The sequence below is a fragment of the Lepidochelys kempii genome, chromosome 2, assembly GCF_965140265.1.
Source record: "Lepidochelys kempii isolate rLepKem1 chromosome 2, rLepKem1.hap2, whole genome shotgun sequence".
NCBI lineage: Eukaryota > Metazoa > Chordata > Testudines > Cheloniidae > Lepidochelys > Lepidochelys kempii.
The window spans coordinates 105,877,507-105,888,128 of NC_133257.1; positions in this window are offsets into that span (position 1 = coordinate 105,877,507).

Here is a 10,622-nt window from a genome sequence, read left to right on the forward strand (position 1 = left end):
AACATGGACTCACCATCCACAACTCTATCTTCTCATAGGTCATTGTCAATAAGCCCTTCATTATCTGTGACCTGATCTCTGATCTGGCCTGCATTACCATATTCAGGAGACACTGCAGGCCCTGAGTGAGCTCCGCTTGTGTCCCTCAGGCTGCTCCCTAGCACAACACAGTAAGGCACATGATAGACCTGATCTTCAGTTACAGAAGGCACATGAACCATCCCTGTCTGCAGACTGACGTCAGTGATAAGAGGGTCCAACATGGATCATCTATTCTAGGGTAGTCCAATACGTGCTAATGGAAAACCCATGGTATCTATCACCACACTGATACCAACATGCCTCCTCTTCCACACTGCCCCTTTGTATTACATGGTTCTCAGATAATCTATGACAGAAGAATAATAAAGAAAGCAGTCTGAAGCTCCTTCTTCACTGGAGGTTTTCAAAAGGAGGCTGGATAACCATCTGTCTTGGATGGTTTAGACACAACAAATCCAAGGGGTTAGACTAGATGACCCTTGCAGGCCCTGCTAACCCTATTATTCTATGGGTATGTCTACACTACGGAATAAGGTTGAATTTATAGAAGTCGTTTTTTTAGAAATCGGTTTTATATATTCGAGTGTGTGTGTCCCCACAGAAAATGCTCTAAGTGCATTAACTGCATTAACTCGGCGGAGCGCTTCCACAGTACGGAGGCTAGAGTCAACTTCCGGAGCGTTGCACTGTGGGTAGCTATCCCACAGTTCCCGCAGTCTCCGCTGCCCATTGGAATTCTGGGTTGAGATCCCAATGCCTTATGGGGCTAAAACATTGTCGCGGGTGGTTCTGGGTACATATCGTCAGGCCCCCGTTCCCACCCTCCCTCCCCCCGTGAAAGCAAGGGCAGACAATCATTTCGTGCCTTTTTTCCTGAGTTACCTGTGCAGACGCCATACCACTGCAAGCATGGAGCCCGCTCAGGTAACCATCACCCTATGTCTCCTGGGTGCTGGCAGACGTGGTACGGCTTTGCTGCACAGTAGCAGCAACCCATTGCCTTGTGGCACCAGACGGTACAGTATGACTGGTAGCCGTCATCGTCATGTCCGAGGTGCTCCTGGCCATGTCGGCTGGGAGCGCCTGGGCAGACATGGGTGCAGGGACTAAATTTGGAGTGACTTGACCAGGTCATTCTCTTTAGTCCTGCAGTCAGTCCTATTGAACCATCTTATGGTGAGCGGGCAGGCGATACGGACTGCTAGCAGTCGTACTGTACCATCTTCTGCCGAGCAGCCATGAGATGTGGATGGCATGCAGTCCTTCTGCACCGTCTGCTGCCAGCCAAAGATGTAAAAGATAGATGGAGTGGATCAAAACAAGAAATAGACCAGATTTGTTTTGTACTCATTTGCCTCCTCCCCTGTCTAGGGGACTCATTCCTCTAGATCACACTGCAGTCACTCACAGAGAAGGTGCAGCGAGGTAAATCTAGCCACGTATCAATCAGAGGCCAGGCTAACCTCCTTGTTCCAATAACAACGATAACTTAGGTGCACCATTTCTTATTGGAACCCTCCGTGCAATCCTGCCTGAAATACTCCTTGATGTACACGAACCCCCTTTGTTGATTTTAGCTCCCTGAAGCCAACCCTGTAAGCCGTGTCGTCAGTCGCTCCTCCCTCCGTCAGAGCAACGGCAGACAATCGTTCCGCGCCTTTTTTCTGTGCGGACGCCATACCAAGGCAAGCATGGAGGCCGCTCAGCTCACTTTGGCAATTAGGAGCACATTAAACACCACACGCATTATCCAGCAGTATATGCAGCACCAGAACCTGGCAAAGCGATACCGGGCGAGGAGGCGACGTCAGCGCGGTCACGTGAGTGATCAGGACATGGACACAGATTTCTCTGAAAGCATGGGCCCTGCCAATGCATGCATCATGGTGCTAATGGGGCAGGTTCATGCTGTGGAACACTGATTCTGGGCTCGGGAAACAAGCACAGACTGGTGGGACCGCATAGTGTTGCAGGTCTGGGACGATTCCCAGTGGCTGCGAAACTTTCGCATGCGTAAGGGCACTTTCATGGAACTTTGTGACTTGCTTTCCCCTGCCCTGAGGCGCATGAATACCAAGATGAGAGCAGCCCTCACAGTTGAGAAGCGAGTGGCGATAGCCCTGTGGAAGCTTGCAACGCCAGACAGCTACCGGTCAGTTGGGAATCAATTTGGAGTGGGCAAATCTACTGTGGGGGCTGCTGTGATGCAAGTAGCCCACGCAATCAAAGATCTGCTGATATCAAGGGTAGTGACCCTGGGAAATGTGCAGGTCATAGTGGATGGCTTTGCTGCAATGGGATTCCCTAACTGTGGTGGGGCTATAGACGGAACCCATATCCCTATCTTGGCACCGGAGCACCACGCCGCCGAGTACATAAACCGCAAGGGGTACTTTTCGATAGTGCTGCAAGCTCTGGTGGATCACAAGGGACGTTTCACCAACATCAACGTGGGATGGCCGGGAAAGGTGCATGATGCTCGCATCTTCAGGAACTCTGGCCTGTTTCAAAAGCTGCAGGAAGGGACTTTATTCCCAGACCAGAAAATAACTGTTGGGGATGTTGAAATGCCTATATGTATCCTTGGGGACCCAGCCTACCCCTTAATGCCATGGCTCATGAAGCCGTACACAGGCAGCCTGGACAGTAGTCAGGAGCTGTTCAACTACAGGCTGAGCAAGTGCAGAATGGTGGTAGAATGTGCATTTGGACGTTTAAAGGCGCGCTGGCGCAGTTTACTGACTCGCTTAGACCTCAGCAAAACCAATATTCCCACTGTTATTACTGCTTGCTGTGTGCTCCACAATATCTGTGAGAGTAAGGGGGAGACGTTTATGGCGGGGTGGGAGGTTGAGGCAAATCGCCTGGCTGCTGGTTACGCGCAGCCAGACACCAGGGCGGTTAGAAGAGCACAGGAGGGCGCGGTACGCATAAGAGAAGCTTTGAAAACCAGTTTCATGACTGGCCAGGCTACGGTGTGAAAGTTCTGTTTGTTTCTCCTCGATGAAACCCCCCGCCCCTTGGTTCACTCTACTTCCCTGTAAGCTAACCACCCGCCCCTCCTCCCTTCAATCACCGCTTGCAGAGGCAATAAAGTCATTGTTGCTTCACATTCATGCATTCTTTATTCATTCATCACACAAATAGGGGGATGACTACCAAGGTAGCCCAGGAGGGGTGGTGGAGGAGGGAAGGAAAATGCCACACAGCACTTTAAGCACAGCACTTTAAAAGTTGACAACTTTAAAATTTATTGAATGACAGCCTTCTTTTTTTGGGGCAATCCTCTGTGGTGGAGTGGCTGGTTGGCCGGAGGCCCCCCCACCGCATTCTTGGGCATCTGGGTGTGGAGGCTATGGAACTTGGGGAGGAGGGCGGTTGGTTACAGAGGGGCAGCAGTGGCAGTCTGTGCTCCAGCTGCCTTTGCTGCAGCTCAACCATACACTGGAGCATACTGGTTTGGTCCTGCAGCAGCCTCAGCATTGAATCCTGCCTCCTCTCATCACACTGCTGCCACATTTGAGCTTCAGCCCTGTCTTCAGCCCGCCACTTACTCTCTTCAGCCCGCCACCTCTCCTCCCGGTCATTTTGTGCTTTCCTGCACTCTGACATTATTTGCCTCCATGCATTCGTCTGTGCTCTGTCAGTGTGGGAGGACAGCATGAGCTCGGAGAACATTTCATCGCGAGTGCGTTTTTTTTTCTTTCTAAGCTTCACTAGCCTCTGGGAAGGAGAAGATCCTGTGATCATTGAAACACATGCAGCTGGTGGAGAAAAAAAAAGGGACAGCGGTATTTAAAAAGACACATTTTATAAAACAGTGGCTACACTCTTTCAGGGTAAACCTTGCTGTTAACATTACATACATAGCACATGTGCTTTCGTTACAAGGTCGCATTTTGCCTCCTCCCACCGCGTGACTACCCCCTCAACCTTCCCCCCTCCCTGTGGCTAACAGCGGGGAACATTTCTGTTTAGCCACAGGCAAACAGCCCAGCAGGAATGGGCTCCTCTGAGTGTCCCCTGAAGAAAAGCACTCTATTTCAACCAGGTGACCATGAATTATATCTCACTCTCCTGAGGATAACACAGAGAGATAAAGAACGGATGTTGTTTGAATGCCAGCAAACATACACTGCAATGCTGTGTTCTACAATGTTTCCCGAGTACGTGTTACTGGCCTGGAGTGGTAAAGTGTCCTACCATGAAGGACGCAATAAGGCTGCCCTCCCCAGAAACCTTTTGCAAAGGCTTTAGGACTACATCTAGGAGAACCGCAAATGCCAGGGCAAAGTAATCCTTTCACATGCTTGCTTTTAAACCATGTATAGTATTTTAAAAGGTACACTCACCAGAGGTCCCTTCTCCGCCTGCTGGGTCCAGGAGGCAGCCTTGGGTGGGTTCGGGGGGTACTGGCTCCAGGTCTAGGGTGAGAAACAGTTCCTGGCTGTCGGGAAAACCGGTTTCTCCGCTTGCTTGCTGTGAGCTATCTACAACCTCCTCCTCATCATCATCTTCTTCGTCCCCAAAACCTGCTTCCGTATTGCCTCCATCTCCATTGAAGGAGTCAAACAACACGGCTGGGGTAGTGGTGGCTGAACCCCCTAAAATGGCATGCAGCTCATCATAGAAGCGGCATGTTTGGGGCTCTGACCCAGAGCGGCTGTTCGCCTCTCTGGTTTTCTGGTAGGCTTGCCTCAGCTCCTTAAGTTTCACGCGGCACTGCTTCGGGTCCCTGTTATGGCCTCTGTCCTTCATGCCCTGGGAGATTTTCACAAAGGTTTTGGCATTTCAAAAACTGGAACAGAGTTCTGATAGCACGGATTCCTCTCCCCAAACAGCGATCAGATCCCGTACCTCCCGTTCGGTCCATGCTGGAGCTCTTTTGCGATTCTGGGACTCCATTAAGGTCACCTGTGCTGATGAGCTCTGCATGGTCACCTGCAGCTTACCACGCTGGCCAAACAGGAAATGAGATTCAAAAGTTCGCGGTTCTTTTCCTGTCTACCTGGCCAGTGCATCTGAGTTGAGAGTGCTGTCCAGAGCGGTCAGAATGGAGCACTCTGGGATAGCTCCTGGAGGCCAATACCATCGAATTGTGTCCACAGTACCCCAAATTCGAGCCGGCAACGTCGATTTAAGCGCTAATCCACTTGTCAGGGGTGGAGTAAGGAAATCGATTTTAAGAGCCCTTTAAGTCGAAATAAAGGGCTTCATTGTGTGGACGGGTGCAGGTTTACATCGATTTAACGCTGCTAAATTCGACCTAAAGTCCTAGTGTAGACCAGGGCTATGATTCCATACGCATCTGATTAAAAATTCAAGCAGACTCAGACAGGCTATAGTACAAGGAATCCTACAAGCCTACACCACAGCCACGAGATCTTTCTCCACTGTCTCAGCGGCTATGAAGTCATGCTCCCCAAAACATTTCCAGACTGTGAACTGGTTTGTAAAACCAGAATGCCTCAACTCAGACCCCAGAACTGCACCCTCATCACTATTCTCTGGGAGGAATTGTTAGCCTCCTTTATAGATAACATCTCCCATACTCAGGATTGTCTCTCGGGATACACATCAATTGCCTCATTCTCAGGATTTCAGCCCTTGAATTCTACAGGAAACACTGAATGATAGTGAAACGTCCACATATGACTCACATCCATGCCTATCTTGTCTGCAGAGGGATAGATGTTATGAGCTTCTTCACCCTGTGCTAACAAAAACTTCAGTTAAGAATGGCAAATTTTCACCCACTCTAGAGCATGCAATAATCGAGAGCAGTAGCTGTTGCTCAGTGTAACTGATGTCACCAATTTACTGCCCTGTTTCTAATTTTCCTCTCCTCCTCTACAGTCCTCACTTATAGAAGACCACAAAGGATTCTTTCTCCTATCTTATTCAACATACACTCTGGCACAGATCAAGTGTTAAAAGTGTGCAGACAACACTCAACTCTACCTATTTGTCACATCAAATGCAGTCCCAGTACTTGAGTAAGCTCAGTGCCTAGATGAAATACAACTAGGTCAGACCAACCAAGAAAGACATGTTGTTAGTGGGATGAGGGAAACACTAGGAAAATCTAGCCAAAACCACTTCACCCTGCTGTGCATTTATCAAGACACTTTGCAGTATCAGGTTTCTTCTTTTCATAGAATCATAGGGCTAGAAGCAGTGCTTAATTTGTGCCAGGACTTGATTTCTGATTTCTAGACCTTTAATAATTTTTGTTGCTCTTCTCTGGACTTTCTCCAATTTGTCCACAACCTTCCTGAAATGTGGCACCCAGAACTGGACACAATACTCTATCCAGTTGAGGCCTAATCAGAGTAGCGCAGAGTAGAGCAGAGGAATTACTTCTCATATCTTGCTCACAACGCTCCTCCTAATAGATCCCGGAATGATGTTTGCTTTTTTTTTGCAACAGTGTTCTCTGTTGACTCACATTTAGTTTGTGATAAAACTATGACTACCAGACCCCTTTCTGCAGTTCTCCTTCCTAGGAGTCATGTCCCATTTTGTATGTGTGCAACTGATTGGTCCATCCTAAGTGAACTACTTTGCATTTGTCCTTATTGAATTTCATCCTGTTTACTTCAGACCATTTCTCCAGTTTAGACTCTTCTGCAGCTAGCTGGATTCCCAAAATAGCAACAACGCATAGAAACAACTTCTTCAGTCTATGAGTAGCTGGGATCAGGGCTGGATTAACTTTCTGTGGGCCCAGCACCAAACATATTTGTGGGGAATGAAGGGGCTGGGGCAAGAGCACAGCAGGCAGAGTGGATCCGATTTAAATCATGATTTAAATCACTAGTCAAGAGGACTCGATTTAATCATGGTTTTCTACATAAAAGTGCATTCTTGTTGGTTGTTATAACCTTAATACATATTCTTCACAACTCAGAGACAGATGTAGGTTTCATTTTTGGAAGGTACACACTATACATTTTTAAACAGTGATTTATTTTGAAAACTTTTCCGATGAGTTTTACAGCTATATCAGAAAATGAATGATTGTTTGGTTATTTCATTTACCAAAGATAATTGAAGCAGATATTTATGAAGTCATTGGGAGGTGAACTATCTCCAATTCAACAGGTTAATCATTAATATTTGGAGGATTTTCTTGCCATGCTGTATTAGGAAGAGAACATCACCAGACAGACATTTAAATTGTTTTATTTAACTAAAACAACTATGTTAAGTATTCTGGATTTTTTTCTTCAACAGCAAACATAATATTTTAACAAAAACGCATATGTCCCTTGCTTCTCACATTTATCTCCAGACTTCTTCTCCTTGTCCAGATCTATTTCGCCCCCAACAATGTTCTATTCATTGAACTTTTTGAAACTTTTCACTTTTAAAGAGAGGTGAGGGATTGACTCTGTGTACACAAATTTGCAGAGGGACAATAGAGTTGAGGTCTGTTATTTTTCATCTCTATATATTATTTATTTAAAAACATGTTTTCTGTTAACAGGCATCTCTGATGGTATCTTCTAGACCAGAGGTGGGCAAACTACAGTCCACAGGTCACATCCGGCCCATAGGACCATCCTGCCCGGCCCCTGAGCTCCCGGCCCGGGAGGCTAGCCTCCGGCCCCTCCCCCGCTGCTCCCCCTTCCCTGCAGCCAAGCTGCAACACGGGCAGTGCTCTGGGTGGCAGGGCTGTGCCCTTCTACAGGGCAGTGCGACAGCGTGTGTGGCTCTGGCCGGGTGGCACAGTGGCCAGACATGCTGCTCTGAGCTGCATGGTAAGGGAGCCGGTCCTGGGGGTCAGTCAGGGGAAAGGGAGCAGGGATCAGTTGGATGGGGCGGAGGTTCGGGGGGGGAAGTCGGGACAGGGAACACGGGCGGTTGGATGGGGCAGAGGTTCTGGGGGGCGGGAACAGGGGGGGTTAGATAGGGGGTGGGGTCCCGGGGGGCATTAGGGGTGGGAGTCCCTGGAGGGGGCGGTCAGGGGACAAGGAGCAGGGTAGGTTGGATGGATCAAGGGTTCTGAGGGGGGCAGTCAGGGGGCGGGAAGTGGGAGGGGTTGGGGGCGGGGGCCAGGCTGTTTTGGGAGGCACAGCCTTCCCTACCCAGCCCTCCATACAGTTTCGCACCCCGATGTGGCTCGCAGGCCAAAAAGTTTGCCCACCCCTGTTCTAGACTGAGCACCGAGTCCCATTGGGTAGATAGAAAGATTAACCTAAATAATCTATACAGAAGCCCCTGGAACCCCATTAAGATTGGTTCCCTAATCCATGAACTATTAGAACTCATTTACAAAACTTTTCTTAAACATTACATGAATATATTGTCTTACTATAGAATTAGAATTTATAATCCTTATTCCATGATGAGATATAATGTATCTTAATTAAAACTATCTTTAGAGAGGTTTTTTCCTCAAAAATCTGATTTAAATAAAAAAAATCCGATTTTTAATTTTTTTTTTAGTCATTGATTTTCATCCACCCTGACAGCAGGCCATGGTGCAGGGGGGAAGACTTGGTCCCCAGCTGGAGCGAGGCAGGGGCCAGGGGCAGGAGCACAGTGGGGTATGGGAGGTGGGGGGAAAAGTCTGGTCCCCAGCTGGAGCGAGGCAGGGGCCAGGGGCAAGATGAGCACAGTGGAGCATGGGGGGAGGATTAGTCCCTGCTGACTGGAGCAAGGCAGGGGCCGGGGGCAAAAGCATATCGGGGCGGGACCTAGGGTTGGTCCCTGGAGCAAGGGAGGGACTGGGGGTAAACTGCAAGCACAGCAGGGCTGGGGAGAGGGTAAACAGGATCCCCCCCACACCCCTGCCCACATAGAGCAGGTACCTACCTTCTCCCTGGTTCTAGCCCATTCTCATCATCTCTCTCTGCACTGAACTGAGGGGTGGGGGTGCACTGAGCACAGGGCTGGGGGTGCAGGATCTGGGAGGGAGTTTGGGTGTAGGAGCAGGCTGGGGGTGGGATGCAGGGTCTGGCCTGGAGCTAGGGTGAGGGAGGGGGCTCGGGGTTGGGGCAGGAGGTTGGGGTGTGGAGCGCTTACTTGAGACAACTCCCATTTGGTGCGAGAGGTGCAGGTAGGAATGTGGGGGCAGGTGCAGGAGCTCCCTTTGGTGCTCAAGGTGGGGGTGGGAATGTGTGGGGGGTGCAAGAGTCAGGGCATGGGATGTGGAGGGGCTGGGTATGTGGGGGGGTACAGGAGTCAGGACGGAGGCTGGGGGTGTGTGAGGGGGGTGCAGGAGTCAGGGCATGGGGGCTGGGGGGGTGCAGGGGTCAGGGCAGAGGGCTGGGCGTGTGGCACGGCAGGATGGAGTATGCCCTGATTCCACCCCTTTCCCCAAGGCCCCGCCTCCGCCTCTTCTCCTCCTCCTCCTCCCCCGAGTGGCGAGCACGCTGCGGCTCCGCTCCTCCCCCTCTCTGGCGCCAGCAAACAGCTGTTCGGCAGCAGGGAGGGGGCAGGAATGTGGCATGCTGTGGGGAGCTTGGCTGCCGGTGGAGCCTGCCCTGCTGAGGGAACCGGCAGGACCAAGCTTCTGCCCGCTGCCCCCACAGGAGAGAGCGGTGGATGGGGGACAGAGAAGAACAGGCTGGGCCGGGGCCCCTTTGGACCGTGGGCCCAGCGCCATGGTAAATCCGGTACTGGCTGGGATGTCATGATCCATCCTATTACATACTGATTTACTAAATGATAATTTACTAATTGATTATTCAAGGTCACACAAACAAGAGGCATTTATCCTTACTACCCTTTTGTTTGCCACAAACATCAGTAACTACCTACTATCAGTTCATACTATAAACAGCAGCAGTAGGATTCTATTATAACAACTCCAGGGGAGTTTTCTATTAATGTACAGTAATTTGAAATTGAAACGCACAAGCTAGCTCGATTACAATGCAATTCTTCCACCCCACCTCCCAGTCTTCTATCAATTCTCTTCCTGTGTCTTGACTGGCTCTTTTATTCTTTCTAAAGTGTGTGGGTGAAGAGTCTCAGTTATGAGGATAATGACGGTCAAACTTTTCTTCATGTCATGTGTGTTACACAAAGTTACATCAATGCTGGACCTACCAGTCATTGCTAGGACCACCCTTTCCCAAGGGACGACTGACATTCACACAATGAGGTGAGTCCGCTAATCAATGCTCTACTTATCGTATCTATCAGGAATAGGCTTGCACAGGATAGTTCAGATGTAGATCTGAAATGTATGCCTTGGAACCATCCCTCGTATCCACACATATTTTTCATTTTTTAAAATCACATCACAAATGCAACAGGCCTCCCTGACACAAACATCAATTTAGCAATTGCCCTGAAATTTTTTACAACAAAACCAAACCCATTTTCTTGATTGTACAATGTAGAGCCTGATAACTTTGTGATTTCAAGTATCAGGGGATAGGACTACATCCACCCTGATCAAATTAGCCCTGTCAACACTGGTTCTCCACTTGTGAGATAACTCCCTTCTCTTCATGTGTCAGTATATTTATGTCTGCATCTGTAATTTTCACTCCATGCATCTGAAGAAGTGGGGTTTTTACCCACCAAAGCGTATGCTCAAATAAATCTGTGAGTCTTTAAGGTGC